This window comes from Momordica charantia (genome assembly GCF_013281855.1).
Source record: "Momordica charantia cultivar OHB3-1 chromosome 7 unlocalized genomic scaffold, Mcharantia_2.0 BLBB01000007.1, whole genome shotgun sequence".
In the NCBI taxonomy this organism is placed as follows: domain Eukaryota; kingdom Viridiplantae; phylum Streptophyta; class Magnoliopsida; order Cucurbitales; family Cucurbitaceae; genus Momordica; species Momordica charantia.
The window spans coordinates 5,703,684-5,716,934 of NW_028275165.1; the positions used below are offsets into that span (position 1 = coordinate 5,703,684).

A 13,251-nucleotide genomic window follows, 5' to 3' on the forward strand; every position below is an offset into this window, starting at 1 on the left:
AAGAATACTGGGTCCTTTAAAATCTTAGAATTTGATAAAAAAAACCTATACTATTTTAGATCAACAATGATAGAAGCCTTTCTAAAACAATGATGGTTTATCAAATAATTGTATTTCTCAAAAATTATAAATGAAAAAGAAACGAGAAATAAAAAACAAGAAAATAAGAAACAAAAAAGGTATAAAATGCGTCCAAAATAACCTTCTACAGGTTACATTTAAACGACTCTATTGTTTCCATTATTTATTTTGTCGTGTGTGTGTGGTGTTGTACTTGTTTCTTTATTTCATCTAAAAGAAGGAAACGTAGGATGTCGATTTGAAATCAACTCCATTAATAACTCGCTATAGTCTGCCATAACACACTACATTTATAAACACATCGTAATCAAGGTAGCTACAAATACCAGAATCACAAATTAAAAAACACAGCTCACCTTTCAAAATTATAAGCTAAATTTTAAATAACAGAAAAGAAAAAAAATAGAATGGTTACCTATCTGGAACAGAGTCTTTCCATCCTCATGTCTCTTTATAAACACCCCCAAGACAAGGAACCACAATTCAAAAAATTCCCAACGTTCTATTTTTCATTAAAGAAATGATGAGTTCATCATCATCTTCCTCAATCCTTACATTTTTCTCTGTCATTTTAATTTTGTCGCCATGGGTGTCTACTTGTTGTTTTGCTGAATGGATCTTTCTCCAATGTCTATCCAGCAACGGGCAGCCAAATTTCCCCATCTCTGAAGCCATCTTCACCCCCAACAATTCTTCGTTCTTACCAACTCTCAATTTCTACATCAGAAACCCTCGATTTCAAAACCCCCAAACCCCAAAGCCACTTGCCATTATCGCGGCGAAACACGAATCTCATGTCCAAGCAACTATTATTTGTGCCAAACGCGTTGGTCTACACATCAGAATCCGCAGCGGCGGCCATGATTACGAAGGCCTCTCCTACATCTCCCAACAGCCATTCATCGTCCTCGACCTATTCAATCTACGAGCCATTAATGTTAATATCGCAGACCAAAGCGCTTGGGTTCAAGCAGGGGCCACCATGGGGGAACTTTACTACGCTATTGCTAAGAGGAGCGGAGTCCACGCCTTCCCTGGAGGTGTTTGCCCGACGATGGGCGCTGGTGGACATATTTCAGGAGGCGGGTATGGCAATTTAATGAGAAAATTTGGGCTCTCCGTGGACAACATTGTGGATGCACAAATTGTAAATGTACATGGTCATATTCTAAACCGAAAACAAATGGGAGAGGATTTGTTCTGGGCCATTAGAGGAGGGGGAGGAGGGAGCTTTGGAGTCATTCTCTCATGGAAGATAAAGCTAGTTCCAGTCCCTTCAATAGTTACAGTGTTTAATGTTGGCAGAACCATAGAAGAAGGAGCAGCGGATGTCGTTTGGCAATGGCTGCAAGTTGCAGACAAGCTGGATGAGAATTTGTTCATAAGACTAATGCTACGCGCTTCCAAAGGGAAGAATAAGGGGGAGATGACAGGGAAGGCGTCATTGGTGGGTTTGTATCTTGGGCCAGCGGAGAAACTTTTGGGGATTGTGAATCAGAACATATCCAGTTTGAGACTGCAGAAACAGGAGTGTAGTGAAATTAGTTGGATTCAATCTGTTCTGTTTTGGTTTAATTTCCCAAATGGGACGGCCCCAGAGGCCTTACTAAGCAGGGAAATCCCATCTTTGCCCTTTCTCAAACGGAAATCGGACTACGTGAGAGAACCCATTTCGAGAGAAGGGATAGAAGCAATCTGGAAGGCGGTTATTGAAATTAAGGAAGTGGGTCTCGTTTGGAACCCTTATGGAGGGAGGATGAGCCAGATTTCAGAGGCAGCGACGCCATTTCCACACAGAGCAGGAGTAAAATTCAAACTCCAGTACTCTGCGAACTGGAAGGAAGGGGGCGATGAAGTGGCTGAGGAGAATATTGCATTGGTGAGACGATTGTACGAAGTGATGACGCCTTATGTGTCGAAGAATCCGAGAGAGGCGTTCTTGAATTACAGGGATATCGACGTGGGGAGCACCGCCCGTTGGAGCATGGAGGAAGGTAGGGTTTACGGGGCGAAGTATTTTAAGGGGAATTTTGAGAGATTGGTGAGCGTGAAGACGAAGGTTGATCCTGAAAATTTCTTCAGAAATGAACAGAGTATCCCTACTCGTTGATGTTGTGAGTGAATTGATACGAACGTCTAATAATATTGTATCTTGGGCTTCTAATTATGGTTTTGTTATGTATTTGAGCAAATTAGTTGGCCTGGCACAGCTTTGAATTCTTGATTTTCTACAACTTGTGTTACTAATCAATGCAAAACCTTATCATTGAATGTTAATTTACAATTATTAACGGCATTCTTTAGTTGGTTGTTGTGGGATCGAATCATAATTTGTGATTGATCCATTAATCTATATATATTCGAATCAAACATTAAAGAAAGTCAAGATAATTGGCCTGAAACCCCTGTCCATCGCCAAGGGCAAACCTTCTTGAATTGCCAATGCTTCGTCATAAGACCGAACCACAATAGAGAAGGAATTTCACTACACGGCCGTTATTATTGCCAATAACAACTCTCAAACTGCACATAAAGAAGCCGAAAGAAAAGAGACGTTTGTATTTACCTTGTAACACTCAACCAAAGGAGGCTGCCATTTGCAAGAGGATCTCGACCATTGAGGACTCGAAGGCACAAATTGAAGGGAAGTAGGTGGTTGGTATAATTCTCAGTCCAACTACCGAAAGAACCAAATAGGAATTTATTGATCCGTTAAATTATATTTAAATTTATGTTAATAGGAAAGCGAAAATAATTAGAAAATGGATGTTTACTAAATAAACGTGAATGCTTTTTTTTTTAAATGTGTTTGTTCAAATATTGTTGGGTCACATTGAGATAACCAATAATTTTATTCAGTAATATGTAATTAGGTAACATATCACAATTATTTCAAAGTTTACTATTAAACATAATTACAATAACTTTATAAAATATAAAATTGTATGAATAGTTGTACTAAAAAAAATATGTACGAATAGTTTTATATTTTTGTTTTATATAATGGTTTTGTATTATTGAATGGAAAAGAACCAAGGAGATTTGTCCACGACATCCTCAGAGGAATAGGGGTTGATGACTCGATGGACGCTACTAATGTAAGTGAAAGCACAAGACGAATCAAACAAGGCCTATTTTTTGTTCTCCTTATTGACTTCCAATATTTTTGCTGATTTTCTTTCGTATAAGTAACTTCTTTTTTTTTTTTTTTTGGTATATATATATATAGAAATCGTTTCTTTTTTCCATAGAAATGTTGGAAACGAAGCGTAAAAAATGAAAGGGGTAATGAACCGTGAACGTGTGTCCTGGAATTGTATCGAATTAATTAGAGTTCGTTTGATAATGATTTCTTTTTTCGGTTTTTTGTTTTTTCTATTTTTAGTTTTTGCTTTCTATTTTATGATTTTAAAAAACAAAAACCATGTATGATTTATAATATTTTTGTTTTTTTGTTTTTAAAAAAGAGAAATCAAATATGTTAAATGAATTGTGATGAGAAATATCGTTAATACTTTGGATTTAATTTGTAGTTTCTTTTGATACATATGATCGTAATTAATGAATAAATTTTCACAACGTTTTTTGTTTTGTTTTTCTTTTTGGTTTTTTAAATCCAGACGTTTATTATTTCAAAGAAAAATCTTTTTTAATGAATTCATGTGTTTATTTTTTAAATATTTCATGAATATATAAATATTATTATTACTTTTTTAATATATACGTTAATATTCGTGATTGGGCTAGTTCAAATTCCCACTTTGGGTGATGAGTAGAATTGGTTGATAGATATAACCAATTTGGTCCTAAAATTTGGTTCAATCTCATTTTCTCATATTCCGAGAGTTTGAAAACATCCATCTCATATGTTAGTAAAATTTGGGCTCAATCATTCGAACTCTTTCTTATGGTCCAACATACCGCATTTCTTTTATGGCTCATTAATCTTGGTTTTTTTTAGTACAATATGTGCTGTCGCTTTGACAGCTCATTAATATTGTTGGGGGTGAATCCCTTTCAACTCTGGCCCACGTTCCATCAAGTTGATTAATTTTAATGAAGGCACTAAGTTCTTTATTTACTAAACTATGCTTGAATTGACATTTTCTTTCTAGCTTTTGTCAATGGTAATTTTTAACTGAGCATAGCTCTTCAGAGGATCGAAATTAAATCTCTGATCACGAATGTTATTTAACTAAAAAGGAAGAAAAAATTATGATTTTTAAACTTTTCTCCATTTTGTATTTTCTTTTTCTATTTGATAATATATACAAAGTAGAAAGTACAAACTTTTCTCCCTTATCTAATTGTTCTATAAAAAAGACTGAAAAATATTGTCTAACTACGAATTCTAAGAGATTCAAATATGTTAAAAGGCGATATTGATTAAATTAGATTACAAAAAACCTTTAGATTAAAAAAACCTTAGAACCACAACAACCATTTTATAAAATACCAGCATTGGTGCATGAGTTTTCCTTAGTTTAAGTTGCTTGGCACGAAATCTTCACAAATCCTAATGAGTCATCTCCATAAGAGTTAGACTCTAGCAATCTAGAAGAATACTAGGATCAATCACATTCAACCAATAAAAACTTTCTCGATGCAAAAATCTTTGTTTCGTCTCGGCTCCTGTAAAAGTAACCTTATAATTATCTATGATGTTTTTGTTTTTTTTTTGTTATTATTAGTATTTCGCGAGAATATTACATTACAAATATATATGAATGTAGAAATAATGAATATTTAATCTAGGTTTACTAATGTCATACTAAACTATGCTCTTTTGATATCAACAATTATGGTTAGTAACAAAATGGAAAGAAACAAAATATAAAGATGTGTTATTTCTCATTGTTCAAGAATACTGGGTCCTTTAAAATCTTAGAATTTGATAAAAAAAACCTATACTATTTTAGATCAACAATGATAGAAGCCTTTCTAAAACAATGATGGTTTATCAAATAATTGTATTTCTCAAAAATTATAAATGAAAAAGAAACGAGAAATAAAAAACAAGAAAATAAGAAACAAAAAAGGTATAAAATGCGTCCAAAATAACCTTCTACAGGTTACATTTAAACGACTCTATTGTTTCCATTATTTATTTTGTCGTGTGTGTGTGGTGTTGTACTTGTTTCTTTATTTCATCTAAAAGAAGGAAACGTAGGATGTCGATTTGAAATCAACTCCATTAATAACTCGCTATAGTCTGCCATAACACACTACATTTATAAACACATCGTAATCAAGGTAGCTACAAATACCAGAATCACAAATTAAAAAACACAGCTCACCTTTCAAAATTATAAGCTAAATTTTAAATAACAGAAAAGAAAAAAAATAGAATGGTTACCTATCTGGAACAGAGTCTTTCCATCCTCATGTCTCTTTATAAACACCCCCAAGACAAGGAACCACAATTCAAAAAATTCCCAACGTTCTATTTTTCATTAAAGAAATGATGAGTTCATCATCATCTTCCTCAATCCTTACATTTTTCTCTGTCATTTTAATTTTGTCGCCATGGGTGTCTACTTGTTGTTTTGCTGAATGGATCTTTCTCCAATGTCTATCCAGCAACGGGCAGCCAAATTTCCCCATCTCTGAAGCCATCTTCACCCCCAACAATTCTTCGTTCTTACCAACTCTCAATTTCTACATCAGAAACCCTCGATTTCAAAACCCCCAAACCCCAAAGCCACTTGCCATTATCGCGGCGAAACACGAATCTCATGTCCAAGCAACTATTATTTGTGCCAAACGCGTTGGTCTACACATCAGAATCCGCAGCGGCGGCCATGATTACGAAGGCCTCTCCTACATCTCCCAACAGCCATTCATCGTCCTCGACCTATTCAATCTACGAGCCATTAATGTTAATATCGCAGACCAAAGCGCTTGGGTTCAAGCAGGGGCCACCATGGGGGAACTTTACTACGCTATTGCTAAGAGGAGCGGAGTCCACGCCTTCCCTGGAGGTGTTTGCCCGACGATGGGCGCTGGTGGACATATTTCAGGAGGCGGGTATGGCAATTTAATGAGAAAATTTGGGCTCTCCGTGGACAACATTGTGGATGCACAAATTGTAAATGTACATGGTCATATTCTAAACCGAAAACAAATGGGAGAGGATTTGTTCTGGGCCATTAGAGGAGGGGGAGGAGGGAGCTTTGGAGTCATTCTCTCATGGAAGATAAAGCTAGTTCCAGTCCCTTCAATAGTTACAGTGTTTAATGTTGGCAGAACCATAGAAGAAGGAGCAGCGGATGTCGTTTGGCAATGGCTGCAAGTTGCAGACAAGCTGGATGAGAATTTGTTCATAAGACTAATGCTACGCGCTTCCAAAGGGAAGAATAAGGGGGAGATGACAGGGAAGGCGTCATTGGTGGGTTTGTATCTTGGGCCAGCGGAGAAACTTTTGGGGATTGTGAATCAGAACATATCCAGTTTGAGACTGCAGAAACAGGAGTGTAGTGAAATTAGTTGGATTCAATCTGTTCTGTTTTGGTTTAATTTCCCAAATGGGACGGCCCCAGAGGCCTTACTAAGCAGGGAAATCCCATCTTTGCCCTTTCTCAAACGGAAATCGGACTACGTGAGAGAACCCATTTCGAGAGAAGGGATAGAAGCAATCTGGAAGGCGGTTATTGAAATTAAGGAAGTGGGTCTCGTTTGGAACCCTTATGGAGGGAGGATGAGCCAGATTTCAGAGGCAGCGACGCCATTTCCACACAGAGCAGGAGTAAAATTCAAACTCCAGTACTCTGCGAACTGGAAGGAAGGGGGCGATGAAGTGGCTGAGGAGAATATTGCATTGGTGAGACGATTGTACGAAGTGATGACGCCTTATGTGTCGAAGAATCCGAGAGAGGCGTTCTTGAATTACAGGGATATCGACGTGGGGAGCACCGCCCGTTGGAGCATGGAGGAAGGTAGGGTTTACGGGGCGAAGTATTTTAAGGGGAATTTTGAGAGATTGGTGAGCGTGAAGACGAAGGTTGATCCTGAAAATTTCTTCAGAAATGAACAGAGTATCCCTACTCGTTGATGTTGTGAGTGAATTGATACGAACGTCTAATAATATTGTATCTTGGGCTTCTAATTATGGTTTTGTTATGTATTTGAGCAAATTAGTTGGCCTGGCACAGCTTTGAATTCTTGATTTTCTACAACTTGTGTTACTAATCAATGCAAAACCTTATCATTGAATGTTAATTTACAATTATTAACGGCATTCTTTAGTTGGTTGTTGTGGGATCGAATCATAATTTGTGATTGATCCATTAATCTATATATATTCGAATCAAACATTAAAGAAAGTCAAGATAATTGGCCTGAAACCCCTGTCCATCGCCAAGGGCAAACCTTCTTGAATTGCCAATGCTTCGTCATAAGACCGAACCACAATAGAGAAGGAATTTCACTACACGGCCGTTATTATTGCCAATAACAACTCTCAAACTGCACATAAAGAAGCCGAAAGAAAAGAGACGTTTGTATTTACCTTGTAACACTCAACCAAAGGAGGCTGCCATTTGCAAGAGGATCTCGACCATTGAGGACTCGAAGGCACAAATTGAAGGGAAGTAGGTGGTTGGTATAATTCTCAGTCCAACTACCGAAAGAACCAAATAGGAATTTATTGATCCGTTAAATTATATTTAAATTTATGTTAATAGGAAAGCGAAAATAATTAGAAAATGGATGTTTACTAAATAAACGTGAATGCTTTTTTTTTTAAATGTGTTTGTTCAAATATTGTTGGGTCACATTGAGATAACCAATAATTTTATTCAGTAATATGTAATTAGGTAACATATCACAATTATTTCAAAGTTTACTATTAAACATAATTACAATAACTTTATAAAATATAAAATTGTATGAATAGTTGTACTAAAAAAAATATGTACGAATAGTTTTATATTTTTGTTTTATATAATGGTTTTGTATTATTGAATGGAAAAGAACCAAGGAGATTTGTCCACGACATCCTCAGAGGAATAGGGGTTGATGACTCGATGGACGCTACTAATGTAAGTGAAAGCACAAGACGAATCAAACAAGGCCTATTTTTTGTTCTCCTTATTGACTTCCAATATTTTTGCTGATTTTCTTTCGTATAAGTAACTTCTTTTTTTTTTTTTTTTGGTATATATATATATAGAAATCGTTTCTTTTTTCCATAGAAATGTTGGAAACGAAGCGTAAAAAATGAAAGGGGTAATGAACCGTGAACGTGTGTCCTGGAATTGTATCGAATTAATTAGAGTTCGTTTGATAATGATTTCTTTTTTCGGTTTTTTGTTTTTTCTATTTTTAGTTTTTGCTTTCTATTTTATGATTTTAAAAAACAAAAACCATGTATGATTTATAATATTTTTGTTTTTTTGTTTTTAAAAAAGAGAAATCAAATATGTTAAATGAATTGTGATGAGAAATATCGTTAATACTTTGGATTTAATTTGTAGTTTCTTTTGATACATATGATCGTAATTAATGAATAAATTTTCACAACGTTTTTTGTTTTGTTTTTCTTTTTGGTTTTTTAAATCCAGACGTTTATTATTTCAAAGAAAAATCTTTTTTAATGAATTCATGTGTTTATTTTTTAAATATTTCATGAATATATAAATATTATTATTACTTTTTTAATATATACGTTAATATTCGTGATTGGGCTAGTTCAAATTCCCACTTTGGGTGATGAGTAGAATTGGTTGATAGATATAACCAATTTGGTCCTAAAATTTGGTTCAATCTCATTTTCTCATATTCCGAGAGTTTGAAAACATCCATCTCATATGTTAGTAAAATTTGGGCTCAATCATTCGAACTCTTTCTTATGGTCCAACATACCGCATTTCTTTTATGGCTCATTAATCTTGGTTTTTTTTAGTACAATATGTGCTGTCGCTTTGACAGCTCATTAATATTGTTGGGGGTGAATCCCTTTCAACTCTGGCCCACGTTCCATCAAGTTGATTAATTTTAATGAAGGCACTAAGTTCTTTATTTACTAAACTATGCTTGAATTGACATTTTCTTTCTAGCTTTTGTCAATGGTAATTTTTAACTGAGCATAGCTCTTCAGAGGATCGAAATTAAATCTCTGATCACGAATGTTATTTAACTAAAAAGGAAGAAAAAATTATGATTTTTAAACTTTTCTCCATTTTGTATTTTCTTTTTCTATTTGATAATATATACAAAGTAGAAAGTACAAACTTTTCTCCCTTATCTAATTGTTCTATAAAAAAGACTGAAAAATATTGTCTAACTACGAATTCTAAGAGATTCAAATATGTTAAAAGGCGATATTGATTAAATTAGATTACAAAAAACCTTTAGATTAAAAAAACCTTAGAACCACAACAACCATTTTATAAAATACCAGCATTGGTGCATGAGTTTTCCTTAGTTTAAGTTGCTTGGCACGAAATCTTCACAAATCCTAATGAGTCATCTCCATAAGAGTTAGACTCTAGCAATCTAGAAGAATACTAGGATCAATCACATTCAACCAATAAAAACTTTCTCGATGCAAAAATCTTTGTTTCGTCTCGGCTCCTGTAAAAGTAACCTTATAATTATCTATGATGTTTTTGTTTTTTTTTTGTTATTATTAGTATTTCGCGAGAATATTACATTACAAATATATATGAATGTAGAAATAATGAATATTTAATCTAGGTTTACTAATGTCATACTAAACTATGCTCTTTTGATATCAACAATTATGGTTAGTAACAAAATGGAAAGAAACAAAATATAAAGATGTGTTATTTCTCATTGTTCAAGAATACTGGGTCCTTTAAAATCTTAGAATTTGATAAAAAAAACCTATACTATTTTAGATCAACAATGATAGAAGCCTTTCTAAAACAATGATGGTTTATCAAATAATTGTATTTCTCAAAAATTATAAATGAAAAAGAAACGAGAAATAAAAAACAAGAAAATAAGAAACAAAAAAGGTATAAAATGCGTCCAAAATAACCTTCTACAGGTTACATTTAAACGACTCTATTGTTTCCATTATTTATTTTGTCGTGTGTGTGTGGTGTTGTACTTGTTTCTTTATTTCATCTAAAAGAAGGAAACGTAGGATGTCGATTTGAAATCAACTCCATTAATAACTCGCTATAGTCTGCCATAACACACTACATTTATAAACACATCGTAATCAAGGTAGCTACAAATACCAGAATCACAAATTAAAAAACACAGCTCACCTTTCAAAATTATAAGCTAAATTTTAAATAACAGAAAAGAAAAAAAATAGAATGGTTACCTATCTGGAACAGAGTCTTTCCATCCTCATGTCTCTTTATAAACACCCCCAAGACAAGGAACCACAATTCAAAAAATTCCCAACGTTCTATTTTTCATTAAAGAAATGATGAGTTCATCATCATCTTCCTCAATCCTTACATTTTTCTCTGTCATTTTAATTTTGTCGCCATGGGTGTCTACTTGTTGTTTTGCTGAATGGATCTTTCTCCAATGTCTATCCAGCAACGGGCAGCCAAATTTCCCCATCTCTGAAGCCATCTTCACCCCCAACAATTCTTCGTTCTTACCAACTCTCAATTTCTACATCAGAAACCCTCGATTTCAAAACCCCCAAACCCCAAAGCCACTTGCCATTATCGCGGCGAAACACGAATCTCATGTCCAAGCAACTATTATTTGTGCCAAACGCGTTGGTCTACACATCAGAATCCGCAGCGGCGGCCATGATTACGAAGGCCTCTCCTACATCTCCCAACAGCCATTCATCGTCCTCGACCTATTCAATCTACGAGCCATTAATGTTAATATCGCAGACCAAAGCGCTTGGGTTCAAGCAGGGGCCACCATGGGGGAACTTTACTACGCTATTGCTAAGAGGAGCGGAGTCCACGCCTTCCCTGGAGGTGTTTGCCCGACGATGGGCGCTGGTGGACATATTTCAGGAGGCGGGTATGGCAATTTAATGAGAAAATTTGGGCTCTCCGTGGACAACATTGTGGATGCACAAATTGTAAATGTACATGGTCATATTCTAAACCGAAAACAAATGGGAGAGGATTTGTTCTGGGCCATTAGAGGAGGGGGAGGAGGGAGCTTTGGAGTCATTCTCTCATGGAAGATAAAGCTAGTTCCAGTCCCTTCAATAGTTACAGTGTTTAATGTTGGCAGAACCATAGAAGAAGGAGCAGCGGATGTCGTTTGGCAATGGCTGCAAGTTGCAGACAAGCTGGATGAGAATTTGTTCATAAGACTAATGCTACGCGCTTCCAAAGGGAAGAATAAGGGGGAGATGACAGGGAAGGCGTCATTGGTGGGTTTGTATCTTGGGCCAGCGGAGAAACTTTTGGGGATTGTGAATCAGAACATATCCAGTTTGAGACTGCAGAAACAGGAGTGTAGTGAAATTAGTTGGATTCAATCTGTTCTGTTTTGGTTTAATTTCCCAAATGGGACGGCCCCAGAGGCCTTACTAAGCAGGGAAATCCCATCTTTGCCCTTTCTCAAACGGAAATCGGACTACGTGAGAGAACCCATTTCGAGAGAAGGGATAGAAGCAATCTGGAAGGCGGTTATTGAAATTAAGGAAGTGGGTCTCGTTTGGAACCCTTATGGAGGGAGGATGAGCCAGATTTCAGAGGCAGCGACGCCATTTCCACACAGAGCAGGAGTAAAATTCAAACTCCAGTACTCTGCGAACTGGAAGGAAGGGGGCGATGAAGTGGCTGAGGAGAATATTGCATTGGTGAGACGATTGTACGAAGTGATGACGCCTTATGTGTCGAAGAATCCGAGAGAGGCGTTCTTGAATTACAGGGATATCGACGTGGGGAGCACCGCCCGTTGGAGCATGGAGGAAGGTAGGGTTTACGGGGCGAAGTATTTTAAGGGGAATTTTGAGAGATTGGTGAGCGTGAAGACGAAGGTTGATCCTGAAAATTTCTTCAGAAATGAACAGAGTATCCCTACTCGTTGATGTTGTGAGTGAATTGATACGAACGTCTAATAATATTGTATCTTGGGCTTCTAATTATGGTTTTGTTATGTATTTGAGCAAATTAGTTGGCCTGGCACAGCTTTGAATTCTTGATTTTCTACAACTTGTGTTACTAATCAATGCAAAACCTTATCATTGAATGTTAATTTACAATTATTAACGGCATTCTTTAGTTGGTTGTTGTGGGATCGAATCATAATTTGTGATTGATCCATTAATCTATATATATTCGAATCAAACATTAAAGAAAGTCAAGATAATTGGCCTGAAACCCCTGTCCATCGCCAAGGGCAAACCTTCTTGAATTGCCAATGCTTCGTCATAAGACCGAACCACAATAGAGAAGGAATTTCACTACACGGCCGTTATTATTGCCAATAACAACTCTCAAACTGCACATAAAGAAGCCGAAAGAAAAGAGACGTTTGTATTTACCTTGTAACACTCAACCAAAGGAGGCTGCCATTTGCAAGAGGATCTCGACCATTGAGGACTCGAAGGCACAAATTGAAGGGAAGTAGGTGGTTGGTATAATTCTCAGTCCAACTACCGAAAGAACCAAATAGGAATTTATTGATCCGTTAAATTATATTTAAATTTATGTTAATAGGAAAGCGAAAATAATTAGAAAATGGATGTTTACTAAATAAACGTGAATGCTTTTTTTTTTTAAATGTGTTTGTTCAAATATTGTTGGGTCACATTGAGATAACCAATAATTTTATTCAGTAATATGTAATTAGGTAACATATCACAATTATTTCAAAGTTTACTATTAAACATAATTACAATAACTTTATAAAATATAAAATTGTATGAATAGTTGTACTAAAAAAAATATGTACGAATAGTTTTATATTTTTGTTTTATATAATGGTTTTGTATTATTGAATGGAAAAGAACCAAGGAGATTTGTCCACGACATCCTCAGAGGAATAGGGGTTGATGACTCGATGGACGCTACTAATGTAAGTGAAAGCACAAGACGAATCAAACAAGGCCTATTTTTTGTTCTCCTTATTGACTTCCAATATTTTTGCTGATTTTCTTTCGTATAAGTAACTTCTTTTTTTTTTTTTTTTGGTATATATATATATAGAAATCGTTTCTTTTTTCCATAGAAATGTTGGAAACGAAGCGTAAAAAATGAAAGGGGT

The 13,251-nt window shown here is 35.6% G+C and overlaps 3 pseudogenes; all 3 read left to right on the plus strand.

Moving 5' to 3' along the window:
• The first annotated feature begins 259 nt into the window (after nucleotides 1–259).
• On the plus strand, nucleotides 260–2,848 carry LOC148210061 (berberine bridge enzyme-like 14 pseudogene; annotated as a pseudogene).
• Nucleotides 2,849–5,200: 2,352 nt separating this feature from the next.
• On the plus strand, nucleotides 5,201–7,789 carry LOC148210062 (berberine bridge enzyme-like 14 pseudogene; annotated as a pseudogene).
• A 2,352-nt stretch (nucleotides 7,790–10,141) lies between these two features.
• LOC148210063 (berberine bridge enzyme-like 14 pseudogene) lies at nucleotides 10,142–12,730 on the plus strand (annotated as a pseudogene).
• Nucleotides 12,731–13,251: the final 521 nt, after the last annotated feature.